The 16,484-nt window shown below is 36.1% G+C and overlaps 1 pseudogene; it reads right to left on the reverse strand.

The window, feature by feature from the left end:
• Positions 1 to 3,149: 3,149 nt before the first annotated feature.
• On the reverse strand, positions 3,150 to 3,886 carry LOC107514153 (annotated as a pseudogene).
• Positions 3,887 to 16,484: the final 12,598 nt, after the last annotated feature.

Genomic DNA, 16,484 nt, shown 5'->3' on the forward strand with positions numbered 1-16,484 from the left:
AAAGAATAGTACGTTATTTAGCACATACTAAGCATTCTGAAGTGCTGGATTTTTTTCTTTACTTTTCTTTGATAATAAAGACATTTTAGACTATGTTTTCCTCTGATTATGCTTTAGCTATATTTTAACTGATATAAGTGTTTTTTAATAGCCTTTTATACGTAGATTTTCATTTTACTTTGCTCTTCTAATTAACTCAAAGGTCATTTGTTATTATGTTTAATAACTTTAATTGTTCAATTTTTAGACCTTTTTATTATGCTTAGAGATTATAATAAGAAGATGTGGTTTATAAATTTGATTTTTTCAGTTTGAGGTGGTCAATTATATGATTAATTTTTTTAAATGACTCACGTATATGAAAAAATTACATCTCTACATATAAATATTTGCTATATCATGAAATAAATTTTTGATTGTGTTACTTATTTCCTGCTCAAGAGCTTACTGATTCTTATATTTATACTATCTCACTATAGTTCTATTTTTATTAAGGTCTCCTTGCACTTCTAATTGTTTGTGTTTTGCATATTTAGCCACCATATTCATTGGTTTATAATCTTTATATCTTCTTCAATAATTGTGGCTTTTTATCTTACATAATGTTTCTTTATCTTGTTAGTGCATTCGGTCTTAAATTCTCCTTCTGTACATGGATATTGTAAAATTCATGTTCTTTTTATTTTTATTTTTGTATGCTTTGGAGCTATAGTGCCAGTAGGAATATTTCTCCCTTCTCTAAAGGAATATTTTCTTCTTCTTAAGTCTGGAATAAATTTCTATGTATTCCTGAAGTTTGAGAATTTTACTAGGATATGCCAAGTTTCATTTCAGCAGCCCTATTGAGAAACTCATTCAGTATTTCAACTATGAAGAATTTATCTTTTCTCCTCTCAGAGTAAATTTCTTCCATTATTTAATACCTCTCTTTCATCAGTTCTTTTATTCCTATTTGGAGCTCTTACTAACTATATATTAGAATGCCTGGAGTTATACTACAAATGACTTTTGATTTACCTTATGATTTCCGAATATTTGTTTTTTGTTGTTTGTGTTTAGAGATATTAATTACCCAGGGTTTTCCTGCCTGTATATCTAGTCTCAGCTGTGTCTGTTCTCCCTTTGAATATCTCTCCTAATTATAAAATTTGAAAATCATTTGTTTTTGTTTCTAAAAGATCTTTGTTTTATAACTTAATCTCTTTATATCCATTTAGTCGGTTAGTTAGTTAGTTATTTAGTTAGTTATTTTGTTCATTCATTAGTTAAAATTGCCATCTGTTCCCTTCAATAATTTTTTTTTTGATAGAAACCACCTATTCAGGCGATCAGACCCATCATCCTCTCTCTGACTTCTGGGTTTATCTCACTTTATTGTTATTTTCCCAATTACTTGTGGTTGACTTACCATTAAGACTCAGCCTGAAGTGGCTATTTAGTATCTGTGAGAAATTTCCAGCAAAAGTCATAATCACTGGTGAGATATAAGTAGAATTTCTATCAAAGTCTTAAATCGGCCAAGGGTAGTTGCTATCATGGTCACTGTGCTGTTGATCACAGCCAACATAATAACAAGAAAGAAATTAAATACTTGATTAGAAAGAAAATGATAGAAGTGGCAGTACACCCAGAAAATCTGAGTATAAACCAAAATATTATTAGAATAACAGAATTTATCAAAATGATAAGATATAATTTGATCTACAAATATCAGACACCATTCATACATAATAATATATATTCCAAAATATCTAGAAATAAACCTTTCAAGAGATAAGTCTAAGATATGTAAGAAGAAAACTGTAAGAGGGAAAAATGCATGAGTATATAGAGAAGTGTAAAAATCTTAGATAAGAAAATTCAACAGTGTAAAGATTTCACTTTTCCATACATTATTCCCTGAATTCAATGCAATAATAAATAAAATCCACATTGAAATTTTTATATAAATTTTTATATGAATTTGAGAAAATGTATTTAAATTTAATCTGGAAGAGGAAAAAACAAATATATCTATAAAAGAATAACCAGTAGACTTTTCATAAAAATAATGAATAACTTGCCTGACCTGATAACAGATCTTCTTCTAAAGTATAACAAAATTTTTAGAAAATAAAATTAGAAGAGTCAGACAAAATAGACCAATAACAGACTTATCGTCAATGGGAAATTCCATATGTAATAAAAGTAATATTTTAAATCAAAAGGATTAATTGTTGAGTAATTGGTACTGAGACTGTGAGTTCTGCATTTGGAAGAGAAATACATTCAGTTAACTACTTCAGATTTGTTGCAGACGAATTTGAGTTCCCCAAGAAACAGTTCTTGAGACAGAATTTTTTGGCAGGAAATTTACTAGGGATTTGCTTTTTGGATCAATATCAGAGAGGGATGCGAGGGAAGCAGCAGTAGGCAGAGGAGAAGTTGAGCGACAATTTAGTGTCAGCGGCCTCATAAGAGGAGGTCTGAGGCTGGGGTCTATTATATTTAGTTGTCAACCCTGGGGTCAGGAGGCCTGCATGTTATTGTCCCATGTGGATCAGTCATTGGATGTGGGCTGACCCTGGGAAGCAGGTGTGACCTATAGCAAGGCAGCTCTCCCCAGCTGAAGATGATTTTCTGGAAAGGGTTGACACTATAACAATATCCGCAAAATGAATTCCAGATGTATTTAAAAACTAATTGTAGAAAACTAAAATATGGGGTGTGCATTTTTTTTTTTTTTCCTGCAGCTCTCAAAACTTTTCTTAAAGAATAAAATCTTGGCAGAGCTCATGAACACGTGAGTGACAGGTGGGCAAGGCAGTGTGGGAGATGGCACAGGGCCTTGGCCCGGCGCCGTGTCCAGGAACACCGTAAGGGGCCTGGCTGTGGCCACAGTGGCAAAAGGAGATAAATAACACTGTGGAGCAGGGGTGGGACAGCAAGAAAGGGGAGTCGATGGCCTCCTCGGAGAGACACACCCAGGGCCGCAGAGATATACAGGAAAACAGGGACCGTGAGATACAGATGTGGAGGGAGTCACAGGATAGGGAGCACAAGGACATAAAAGGGGGTAACAGGTGCTAGAATACAAAGGCAGAGGCACCTAGATAAACGGGAACGGGCAGGCCTCCTCTGGGGACCGCCCAGGGTGGCTTCCTCCTCCCTCAGCGAAGGCCCTGGACTAGAGAGCAGGATGTACTGGAAAAGACTGAGCAGCTGGTCACTTCCCCCCAAGAGAAAGGCAGTGGGGCCCTGGGACAGGGGCCCATGACCGCCAAGAGGAGGCCGTGGACCAAGGGTTGGACTTTGCCTTCAGCGTTCCTCTCGTAGATGTAGCTGCCCGCAGCTCCAGTGTCTGGGTCTGAAGGGTATTCTGCAGCAGGGCTGGTGGCGGTAGGTTTGGCCGTCGTGCCCCTCCGGTGTTAGTGTCTTCCTGCAACGCTCACAGGCGCAGGCCTGGCTGGTGCCAGTCCTTGCCGAGAGACATCGCTTTCTCAGCAAAGCAGACCCTCTTGTTGCTGCGAGGAAAAATGTGGGGTTCCTCGGTGAACGTGGTGATGCTAGAGGCTTTGCTGGGCCTCTTTGGGGGGCTTCTCGCCTTGCGCTCCTCGGATCAGGCCACGGGGACCTCGACGGGCCAGTGACCTGTGGTCCCACCTCAGAGGTCTTCTCGTAGACGTAGGAGCCAGCACCTCAGATGTTCGCCCCTTTGGGTCCAAACAGTGTGGCACAGCAGGGCTGTGGCAAAACGGCTTCCGGTTGTGCTCGGCATGGCCCTCGGGCATCAGCGTTGTGTCGCAGCGCTCACACTTAAGGAGAAATGTGTGCCAGTCCTTGCCCAGTAGCGCACCTTCTCCGCGAAGTACTGGGTCTTGTCGCACTTGGGGCGCCTGGAGGCCATGGTCGGTGCACTGGGTCTGCTCGCGCCCTCCACCCACGCCCATCCCGGTGTCCCCCCCGCCCCCCAACCCGCGGCTGCCCTCGGGGTGTGAATTTTAAAAAATTAGAATATATTTATAATCTTAGGATAAGAAGGCCCTTCCAATGATAGATGAATTTGATGACTTAGAGTTGAGAATGTCTATAAATATGTTATAATATAAAGAAAGCCAAAGAACAGACTGGGAACAAATATCTGCAATGTGCTTTAACCAATGCACGGTGTACGGGATGTAATAAAATATAACTTTACTTCCATCTCCCAATGGGTGACTTAAAAATTATTTAAGTAGGAGAAGCTTCAATAGGCCCCATAGCTTTTCTGTATTATATTCATGTTAAGTTAAAAACATATTCTCATTTCAGTCCAAGATATTAATCAACACTTCAAACTTCATTCTAAGATAAGATTTCTTCTCCTTATCAGCAATGTGCTGCATTTTGTGGAGACCCTAGCATTTGGGGAAGAGGAAATGGTTGGCTTCCGTTCGTTTTTTATCTCACCTTATACCCTCTGCCTAGCTGTGGCTTACTCTGCCATGTGGTAAAGGTTAAGGAGAAGAGAGGAGAGATAAAAGGATAGAGCAGGAAACTTTCTGCTTAGCTGAAGACCGCCTCTGCCACAGCTACTTCTCATGCTCTGGGCCTGGATAATGGTTAAAGGGGACTCTCACAGGAGATTTGGTGGGAATTTTAGAGACTTGGATGATCCCCTCAACTCCTCTTTGTCTGATGCCTTCTGTAGTTGATGAACCACTCCTCAGTCTCTTTCCCAGGTGATTTTGGGCACAGTTGGGAAAGACGGCCACATTCCTGGATCCACTGTGAGTAGAAAGGTAATTTCCCAAATGCAGCCTTTTACACACTCTCTCACTGGTCTTTCTGTCACCTTCCAACATCCTGAGCAAGAGACAAATACGAGTTCGCTTTTTCCCAACAGCAACCCCATGGAGGATGCTGCTCACTGAGGGTGAGGAGAAGAGCTCATTTATGTGGGACAAGGGCTAGGGCAGGGATGGAACTCGCACTGGGCAGAGGCTCTCTTAAGAAATGCCTTACCAATCCCTGACCATCTCCTCAACCCTGTGGAGAAGGTTGTTTGTTTGTTTTAGGTTCAAATGTATTATTTTGAAAATATACCATCACAATATATAACAGAAAAGTAATTAATATCCAGAACACATGAAGAGCTTCTATAAATCAACACAGTCCATTCATAGGAGATAAATACAAAAGGATAATTAAAGAAAAGAATCTACAACTTATTGATAATCACCAAAATAGAATTTAACTCAGCTGGACTTGATCATCAAAAACAGAGATTCAGAGCATCTAGTTTGGCAAAGATATGGGGAAGTGGATATTTTCATTTACTCCAGTTGTGAATTGGGGATTTGATAAGGACTATTAAAATGGTGGAGGCTAACTTGGCTGTATAATTAAAATTTTAAACCCTCACATTCTTTAATCTGGCAATTCCATCAGAAGTGATTATAGTAAGTTTTCCAATGATGAGTAAATATGAGTCATAAGAGATCAGAAGAATATGCACAGTTACAAAATTAAGATTTATTTTTTACACATCTGATTTGTGGCTATCGAAGTTATATCTGCAGCCTATGTCTTACTGGACATTTTTAATAAGAATATGTTCCAATAATGCTTGTGCCTTTAAAATATTTTTAAGAGATTATTCCAGTTTATTATGTTTTGTAATAAGTTTGTTCTACAAATACATTTTTAATAAGGCAAAAAATGACGTCACCATTATACCCTCTTTTGCCCTGTTCCAGACTACTAGCTTCAAAGAAGGTAAGCAACACTTTTTGATTAACCATTTTATTGCAGGAGAGTGATTTAAAAATGATAGAATTAGATGGGTGAGACATTCCTTTAAGCCCTGGTTTCCCAGTTTCACTAGACTATTGCCTACATTCTCAAGATTATGAACACCAGATACGACTCTAATTTTTACAATTAAAATTGTTTCCATGACTTAAAAAATAAAAAATAATTTTATCTCCACTGCCAATCTATGTTAAAATTATCTTTTAATTAGAAAGGTGTCTGTAGAACCCATTTTCCCTTTTTTAGAACTGTTTTCCAAGAGCTCTTGGGCTATCAACAATGGTATTTTTAGTACAGGACCCTGTTCAACTTGTTTCTACAGTTGATTGGATCAGAGTGTTTGCAGGATCCAAGATCTTATACCCATAATATCTCTCCCTGGTATTTAGGAATGAGACTGAGAGACACTAAGAAGTCTGAACTGGTTGCTTAAATAGAGGACACAAACTCAGCAATGTTAAATATGTGCTTTCGGAAGGAAGGCAACCCATTCCACAAAGAGAGGGGAAAGATTAAAGCAGACACAGAGAGAAGCTGAGAGGGACACAGGGAGTAGTTGACTGGGTTCATACAGTTTTCCTTGTGTTGGAAATAATTATTAGTTGTGATAACACTTATTGAGCATTTACTGTATTCTGAGAACTATTCCAACCACTTACATATGATATACTATCTCTTTCGATCCCTGTAACAGTCAGATGATTAAATACTCTCAGCAACTCTATAATTGGAGGGAAAGTTTATCTATCTACAGCCTCAGAGTTCATTCATAATGAGAAGAGCAACAGTTCGAACCCAGGCTGAATAATTCCAGAGCCTAAGTATGCTCTCTCCTTCTCTTTCTCTTTTAACTTTTATTGTAACTTTTCTTCTTTTTTCCTCAACAAGTTTTTATTTTGAAAAGTTTCTTTTGACCCTAATATTTTCTGTTGAGTTGTCTTTACTCCCAAGGCTGCAATCAAGATCATGCATTGCATTTAATTGTCAGGTTCCTTTAGTCCACTTTAATCTAAAAGAGTCCCCGGTGTTTTGTTTTGTTTTGTTTTGCTTTGTATTCGTTTTGTTGTTGTTGTTGCCATGCCTGTTCACAGTTATCTACAAACTGCTATGTGGCTTAGTGCCATTAAACAACCACCATTTTATTATGGTCACAGATATTGTAGGTTTAAAAAAAAAAAACAGGCACAGTAAAAATGGCTTGTCTTTGTTCCACGATGCCTGATGCCTCAACACTGATGCGGCTGAGACTGGAATCATCTGAAGAAGTATGTTCACCATGTAGCTGCTGCCTGAGCTGTGATGGCGCTAAGGCTGGATTCAGCTGTGATTGTCAAGTGAAAGACCTGCACATGGCCATTCCAAGTAGCTTAGGCTTGTTCACAACATGGCAGCCTCAGGGTAGTTGGGCTTACATGACCAAGTGTTCCAGTACCACATTGTAAAAGCTGTGAAACAATTAGTGACTTTTGCCTCAGAGGTCGTACAGTATCGCTTATGCTCTTGTACCTATCGAAGCAGTCACAGAGGAGCAGACACAGACATCCCACCTTTTAATAGGAAGCGTCAAAGAATTTACACCATATTTTAAACCACCAGAATATTGTTGATCTCTGAATAATCCAAGTCAGTTAGATAGTTTTCTTTCTATCATGTTATGTTATTGCTTTTACAAATTATCCTATTAGCTTTTCAATTTATCTTCTCTAATTCTGGTTCGAAACAGATTTAGTAGTTAAAACTAAAAGTGTTCTGAACAATAATGACCATATTGCAAAAACTTTAATTAGATTGAACTCTGAGTAAGTTGTTAGTAATAAGCAAACAGGTCTTCAACAAAACTTTTCTTTATTGCTGCAGAAAAAGGCCATGACCTTCACTTCCTCTTATATCACCAAATCAAAACAACATGTAATACCTGTAACTCAGAAGGAAGGTTGAGCCATAGCACTTCACGGCATGCATTGCAGCATATGGCAGGAAGAAAAACAAAAGTAGTGTTATTTTAACCAAAATTTAAATGGAATGTTGATTTCAACCAAGTACAACTTTTAAAATAAGGTCTATTGATATATAATTTATATACAGTAAAATTCACCAGTTTTGGTATGCCATTCTATAAGTTTTACCAAAATATAATATAGTCATAATCATTTAACCACCATCACAATTAAGATATAGACTAATTTCATTACTTCAAACAATTCCCTACCATGCCTTTATAGTCAATTCTCTTCATCCATTCCCAGTCTTAGGTGACTACTGATCTTGTTTTTTCTCTTTAGTTAGAATTTTTCAGAAAATCACATACATGAAATTATAAAATGTGCAGCTCTTTTCCCTTGACATAATGCATTTGAGATTTATCCATGTGGTTTCATTTATCAGTAGCTCATTTTCTTTAATTCCTGAGTAGTATTCCATTGTAAGAATAGGCCACTTTTTTTTTTTAATGATTTACCCAATGAGGGAAATTTGGGTTGATTTCAAGACACATTTTAAAATAGCAGAAAAAGTACATACGAATCTTGTCGTAGAGCTTTTAATTCCTTAACTATCTTCATATTTTGAGTCCTTTTGAGTTTATTACTAGACAAATTAGAAATCATTAATCTGATGGGAATCATATGAGTTCTGAGGGGAACAATGGTCTCTTTCCAATCAATCATTTTCCCACTGAATTCCTTCTGGTTTGATGCAATTGCTCCTGTTTCTCAACAAGTATGTTTACGGAGAGTGTTGAAAGAGGATTATGTTTCAATGGCTAACAGCTGGCCTTGTAAGCAATTGGATGACAAAAGGATTATCCAAGTGTATAACTAGCAAAAATTGGGCCAGGCCCTGGGTTAGAGGATAGAACACCCTCTTTGGCTGACTTAAGATTCAACTCCTCAATTATTTTTTCCATTAGGCAATTAGGGGCCTTCTACAGGATAAAGAGTGAATGGGCAAGGGCAGTGGCAGGCCCCATAAAAAACATGGATTTCTCTTTTTCCCTTTATCCAGTTACCTCTCAGCAATACCTCAGTGCTAGTCATTTCACATGCCATGTAAGATTTCAGTAGGTTGGAAACTAATTTTAAATCCATTAAAAATGAGCCCGTATCAGCATTGTCTCCATGACCCTTTGCTTTTAAAATAATTGAGAACAATGCTGCCTCGCTGCTTTTCTCATGCTATTGTATTGTATCATTTGCATAAAGCAGGTGTGCCACAGACGTTTCACTGCCAACTCAACATAATGTGCCCGCACAATTCTCTAATTTCACTGTCAATGCAGTAATCTTTCTCCTTTGTTAAAAGGCTCTCAAAATCACTGTAAGGAATGCCAATGCATGCTAAATTTAAGTCAAATAGTACATTTGCCTTTCCCGCTAACTTTGAATCTTGAAAAAGCAAGATCTGAAAAATTAGAGATACATCCTAGAGTGAGTCACTCAAAACTAAATTTTTCTGGTTTTGTGACAGCCAGTATTTCTAAAAAGAAGAAAAACAATAGGAAAAGAAAAGTTCTTCATAACTCTTGAAGCCTCAAGTTATATGTTTTATTTTCTACTTTTTTATTGCCAGTCCTTTTCATTTTACAATAGTCCTTTCCTTTAAGGAGATTCCGTAGGAAAATGCAATGAGTATCAACTTAGATTTATATGTTGAATATCTGTTTTCTTTTTTCTTCTTCCAACTGGCTCCCCAGTAATGCTGCTTTCTTAATAACTCTCATGAGCAGTGTTCTGTTTATACAAGACTAGACACTTAGAGAGTTATTCACAGGTACTTCAGCCAAGATCACAAAATATACACTTGTTTGTCTACACTGTTCATTTGTGCACAATATTGGGAATGAAAACAGATTCCATTATTTTCATCACCCATTAGTGTATAAATAAATGAATAAATAAATATACAAAAATAATTACATAAAATATATGTATGAAATATACATATCTAATAAAACACACAGACATATATACATGTGTATGTATATAATGCATATATAATTTTAAAAATGAAATCAGCCTCATGAAATTCCCATGATTGAACCGCCAGTGTCTTCCTGCCCATGGTTGTACCTGCCCCAGCTTCCATACTCCTCTGATTACATATTTTCCCTTCTTTCCCTTGCTTACTTCACTCTGACCCTACGGGCCTCATAGTTTCTTCAACACACTGAAGTTGTTCTTACTTCCTGGGATTTGTCTTGGATGTTCTCTTCGCCTCTCTTCGCCTGATGTGAGCAGGACCAGGTCTCTCTCATCTTGCACATCACAGCTTAACATCATGAACTTAGAATGATATTTATCAGCCAATTTGACATAGTTGCCCAATCATCCCAATACTTTTATGTTTCTCTTGGCCTTTCCTTTGTTCCTCACTGGATTTCTTCTGTCCTTCTGCAGCAAAGAGTGGATGCCTCTCTAATCTATCCCTCCTCTCCACAATACCCTCTCAATCCTGTGGTTCCCACTCTAAGCACCTGATCCTCTTTGTCTGCAGGCTTCCTCTGTACACAGGAGTACACTCAGCCTGCACGAGGGGGCAAGCTAATTGCATCCCAGAAGCAGCCATAAACCGATGATGGCTGAAAGTTATGGACACTTGGGTGGGGCATTTCTGAGTTGTATTTTGTGAAATATCTTAGAAATCCATGGTAGCATTGAGCCTTAATTACCCATAACAATTGCAATTAACACACTTTTATAATCTTCTTTTTCTTCTCTATTAACCTTTCCCTCTACTATACCCCTGTTATATCCCAGGTAAACCATTTATACCCATATATTTGGGTCTTCTTCTGGGAAAATCCAACCTGAGGCACTTTCTCAACAGAAAGTGAGCTCCACTGAAAGCACAAAACATCTGACCTACTGATCACTATATACCCTTCACCCTAGTGCTAGACACATGTTAAGCACCCTGTAGATATCTATTAAATAAATAAGTGATCACATATTTGCACATATATATGTGGTAGGATATAATTTGAATATTTTAAGAGGTCCTGCTTCTGAACCTAAGACCTACCTGTCTCCCAATATAGGGAAAGCTCTTTATTGCCTTGGGGCCCAAGTATCAAAGAGAAAGCACAAAAGCATAGGGAGGAGGTGAAAAGATAATTAGGAAATTTTGGAATTCTAAATTGAGTTTTAAAACTGTGTCTGAAAGTCGAGGACGTGATTTTTGAGAGCAGAGTATTTGGAGAAAGGAGAGGCTGTCGGATCATTAATGCTATGAGAGAAGTCCCAAATTAAATTGGAGTGAATGAGGACGGTGGGTCTGCAAACCTAAGAACTTCCCATCCTGCAACTGTCCAGCAGTGTTTCCACACTTACTTTTCTCTGCTTCAACCTAACAGGAAAAGGGACAATTGGATTTCCTGGACATTGTCAGTGACTTTAGTAAGTTACATTTTAATATCATTTAATCAAGAATAGTTACCATAGACCTATCATATATTTCTAGGAACTGCTTTAGGCATTGATATTATCACCATGAACAAAACAGCACACAATTCCTGCCCTTACAGAGCTTGTGTTTGAGTGGATGGAAGCAGTTCAATGAGCAAACTTTTAAAATGGCATAGATAATATCAGTGAAAGCAAGTTAAAGGGATGGAGAGAAATGTTGCTGTTTTATATGTGGAAGTGACATTTGAGGAGAGGCAAAAAGGAAATGAGGAGGCAAGCTCTGCAGATATCTCTGAAGGGGGAGTGTTTGAAGCAGATAAAATAGCTCAGGACAGAAGCTATGAGGCAGAAGTATGCTAGGTACATTTGAGCAGTTGCAGGAGACTCTAAGGCTAGCAGGGTTGGGGAGAGGAAGATGGTGGAGGCTGGGACCAGAGATTTACCAAGAACCCTCTGGCGTGGAGTTTAATCTCTACACTATTTCCAGATCATCTTTACTTGATTTGGAAATCAAGTCAATTAATTTGATAATTGTGCATTAATGGAAGAGCTTCTCTGCAATGAAGCTGCTTCATGGTCACAAGATGGCTGCTGTTCTCCAGCCTCAGGTCACAAAATAAAGAAAAACAGCAAATTCTTCCTTCTATATGTAAAATTTGATTGAAGAGTAACATGCATATTGATAAGTGCAAAAATCATGAATGTGCAGTGTGACAAATTTTTCACAAACTGAACATCCAGGTCAATATCCAGGTCAAGAAATAAAATATTATTTAATCTCTCAAGGGTAATCATTATTCTAACTTTTACTATGATATATTGTTTGCCTCTTTTTGAACTCTGTGTAAATAGAATCACATAGTATGTATTCTTTAGCATCTGACGTCTTTTGCTCAACATTACGTTTATGAGATACATCTGTGTTGTTATGTGCAATTATATTTTCTTCATTCTCTTTGCTTTGTGTGAATTATTTTAGGTGAATATGCTACAATTTATTTCTTCATTGTGATATCGGTGGGCATTACTATTTTTCAGTTTGGGTTATTACAAATTGCGCTGCTACCAATATCCTTCTTCATATCATTTGGTGCACATTTTTGTGGATATTTAACTAGGGGTTGAATTGCTAAAAAATATGCATCTTTCTAGCTTTAGTGGATTCTCCAGTTTTCCAGAGTGACTGACCAATTTTTTCTACCTTGGGCAGTGTATTGGAATTTCGGTTGGTCCATACCAGATGACTGGTACTGTCTGTCCTTTTCATTTTAGACATTCAATGTAGAAGTATTGGATTGTGGTTTTAATTTTATATTTTCTTGATGATTAATAACATTTAGCAGTTCATATTTTTGCTGGCAATTAAATGTTTACATTTTAGAAGCAGCTTACACATCAGTCCAAAGTAATTATGGGGATTATAAATGAAAATAATAATAGCACCCACATGACAGGGTGGGAGATAATTGCATCAAAGAATCCACGTACAAACACTCAGTATAACACCTGGAGGAGAGTAAGAGCACAATTAATATTATGTATTATTATCATTATTTTACGTGATAGACAAAGAATACTCTAAAAAAATGATGAACTTTGCTACTAAATATTCATATTGAAGATGAAATCCAGAGGCACTGCTGAGTGAAAACAAAGAAAAGATGAATCATTTTCACACAGCCAATAGAAACAAAAGGGCATTGGAACAAAAATAAACTAATCTAAATAACACCACAGGCTTCACTAGATTCATTTAGATAATAAATATAGTCTTAAATGTAAAAGTAAAGGTCAAAATGACATTAAAGTCTTCATCTTTAACAGCTGATAGGTACTTTAGGTTTGATTATTGACATCCATTGGGCTAGGTATTTTCATCTTTGGCATGTGAATTAATGTTCTTTGAAGATTTATAAAATGCATTTGATTATATTCAGCATAATTATCTTCACAACTGTTACTATTAAGTACCATTTAAGTCATAAAGTGGAGTCTGAGCTGAATTAGAGCTAACATAATGCATAGAGGAAACAGAAATCAACATGGTGGAATATTAATACTGAACTAGCATCTGACCAATCTCGGCCTTAAATTATAAGGCTATATCAGCCATTAAAATAACAGCAACAAAAAACTGACAAAATATTGTACATGTAATGTTTAGAGGATTATGAGGTCTGGAAACATAGATATGCAGTAGATATGTAGGCTGCAAAGTTTATGATAGACTTCAACTATCATGCTGAATTTGGTTCTTTAGCCTTTAGAGACTTGTGAAATGATTCTGAATCGAGAAATAACATGCCTATATTCTGAAAAGGTAACCTTAAAAAGGACGGATAAAGTGACATTAGGTTTGGGAACAATAAGACCCTAAAGACTTTTGCAAGAGAATAATTGGTAGATGAGAGCCTGACCATAGGTGATAACAGAGAAAGGCAAAAGAGGTGATTAATTTGGAATATATTTTGAAACAAATTTGATTAAACTTGATGACCTGTTGTATGAAGAGAATTGAAGAATGACATTGAGGAGTCTAAGTTAGTTCTAGTACTTTCTAATTCTAGAAAGTATTAATAGGATTGGATAGAGACCAAATTTGGGAAGAAGGTAATGAATTTAATTTGGGAATTTTTGGTGTTGATAATTAAATTCCTTTGCATCTGTTAAAATAATGGAAATATTAACTAAAACTAATAGAACATCAAAAGTGGGAGCATTTGTGGGGTAAAAGATAAATTAGAGGGAAGAGTAGTAAGATAAACAGTAACAACTATGTGGTAAATTTATGAGACAAACAAGTTTGGAAAATGAAACAAATTAAGACTGTATGGATGACCTAATTTATGATAAATGTCTAAAACATAACATGATTTTTCTATAAATATACATACATAGACTATCCTTCTTAGTATCTCTTTCCAACCTAATCCAAATGGGGAGTAATCAGCACCATAATAAGACAGTAATTAGGAGAAATCATAATAATTAACTTGCATATGTTTTGGTATTCTTAAAATTGAAAAAGAGCTCTTCCCGGTGGATTGTCTTTTTCAGTTATTCTTTTATCGATGCTTTGTATTACTAGAATTCATTCATTCAAACTATGTTTTTAAATTGTCTTACTGTGTTTCATACACTATCTTAAGCACTGAGATATAGCAGTGCATGCGATCAACCCCAAATCTCAGTCTTCCTCAAGAATCTTTTAATGGTTATTCAGAAAGAAATTCCTCCCCACCTCCAACCCTGCAAAAATTCACAGTAACTTTTTCTCTATTTACTTACTTTCTTCTTCCCCTCATCAAAGGCAACTACAGCAAACCATATCCATGATTGTAAAATATAACATGCATTAGATTTGTCAATTGCAGTGGTTTAAGTGACATCTGCCTAATAGAGATAAGTGGGTATTGTAATTTCAGTAAAACTATGCTAACTGTAAAATGCTAAATAAACATTTAACATGTCTCCTGTAATTCAGTAATTGTAGCCAGTATTTTATGATATTAATCCACATTCATGACCATTCTAATTTTTCACATCGTGAGAGCTTTTGACATTGCAGTTTATTTTCCCAGAAAGGACAGCAAGTCCTTAAAATAATTATTTAACTAAGCTCTGAGTGAACTAGCTCTGCTGTCACTGCAAAAATTTGGGTTTACTCATTGTATTAAAAAGGTTTTGGCTCATTCTACTTCTTTACTTTCACCTTTGAAGAATGGTTCTTGTTCTCAGTGGTATACGCTGAAAAAAAGTAAAAGCCATATTTTAAATAAACTCTACTGTTGCTTTTTACCATATTTCCCCTTAGAATTTGATTCTGGAATCCCACATGGTTAAATCATAAAATAGAAGGCACTGAGAACATACATCATTGTGAGAAGTTCCTTATATAATGTTGGCTCACACTATTAAAACTAGCTGATAGTTTATCTTTGTCCCTGAAAAGTTCCCAGGATTCGAAAGTAAATATGTACTGTTCCTCGACCGTCATTAAAAATAAAATATTTTACTACTAATATGTAGGCAAATACTTATTTTAAAATCATGTTCAGATATGTTTTAATCCTATTTGAACTATAGCCTCTGTGTATTATAAATCTTGCTTTGAAAATTCATTGTTATCATTGCTTATTTTTTGCTGCATTGATTAATGCAGTTCAATATTAAAATTTCACTGACATAAAGCAAAACATTTCAAAATAGTAATCTGGATGAAATTCAGATTTTAGGAAAGTATTCTCGCTTTGAGTGAGCATCATTTTTGTGCAGTAAAGTTCTGTTCCATTGTGTTTGTAGCTTTTACAGATTTTTATATTCCTTAAAATATATGTATTTTCTCTGAGAGAGTATAAAGAAAGTTATATATCCACAGGAATTCCTAAGAAAGTATGTTTTAAATAAAACTATCTATGCAAAGGGGGAAAAAAGAATGAATAAATTTTTATATTTCTCAATACTAACTAGTTTCTCTTGAAAAATTTCCAGTAGGGAAGTCATAAAATAAAATTATAAATAAGGTAGCTTGCTAAAGTATGCATAAAAAACTTCCTCTATAGTGTGTTCCAAGATGAAAAAAAATTATATTCATATTTCAATGTTAGTCATACATTCATTACATAATCTGTTCCACTTCATTATGTATTCCACAATCTTCAGATTCGATCTTGAATCTTTTTACATTATACCTCCAGGATTTTATTTGGAGTATTAGCTTAATTTTCAAAACATATGATTAAGATGGTTTATGTGCATTTTTATTTTTGACTCTACACTGTATATTATATATCTTTATAGGCTTACCATGTCTATATGTTATAATTACATAAAAAATATTGCAAAGTCTTGATTCTTTAATGACAGAAAATTTCTCTTTCACTCTACTGGAGGTCAAAGTAGATTTCTCACTCTACTGAAGTTCAAAGTTAATTTCTCACTTTGCTGAACTTCTGAATTTATTTCTCACTTTACTGGAGACTGAACGACATAAACAAATCCTTTAAAAAATAAACCACCCAGAGCACAGTGAAGATAAGCAGCACTGTGGTATTTCTTTGAGTGAAATCATGTGACCAGAGCTTCCACACTCTTTAAAACCAAGTTGATTGCGTATGTTATTTAAAATATTTGCAAAAATATTGAGTCAGTTAACTTTTGACCATGTCTTTGATTTTAAGACTGAGTTAAACCATTCTAGTCGTGTATAAACAGGCACATTGGTTGACCGAAGCTGCTGGGAAGGTGTTTCATAGTTTATGGCTCCTGCAGGGTCACTATATTTTGAGGCTGCAACACCTAGGTCAGTAG

This window comes from Rousettus aegyptiacus, unplaced genomic scaffold (assembly GCF_014176215.1).
Source record: "Rousettus aegyptiacus isolate mRouAeg1 unplaced genomic scaffold, mRouAeg1.p scaffold_m13_p_12, whole genome shotgun sequence".
NCBI lineage: Eukaryota > Metazoa > Chordata > Mammalia > Chiroptera > Pteropodidae > Rousettus > Rousettus aegyptiacus.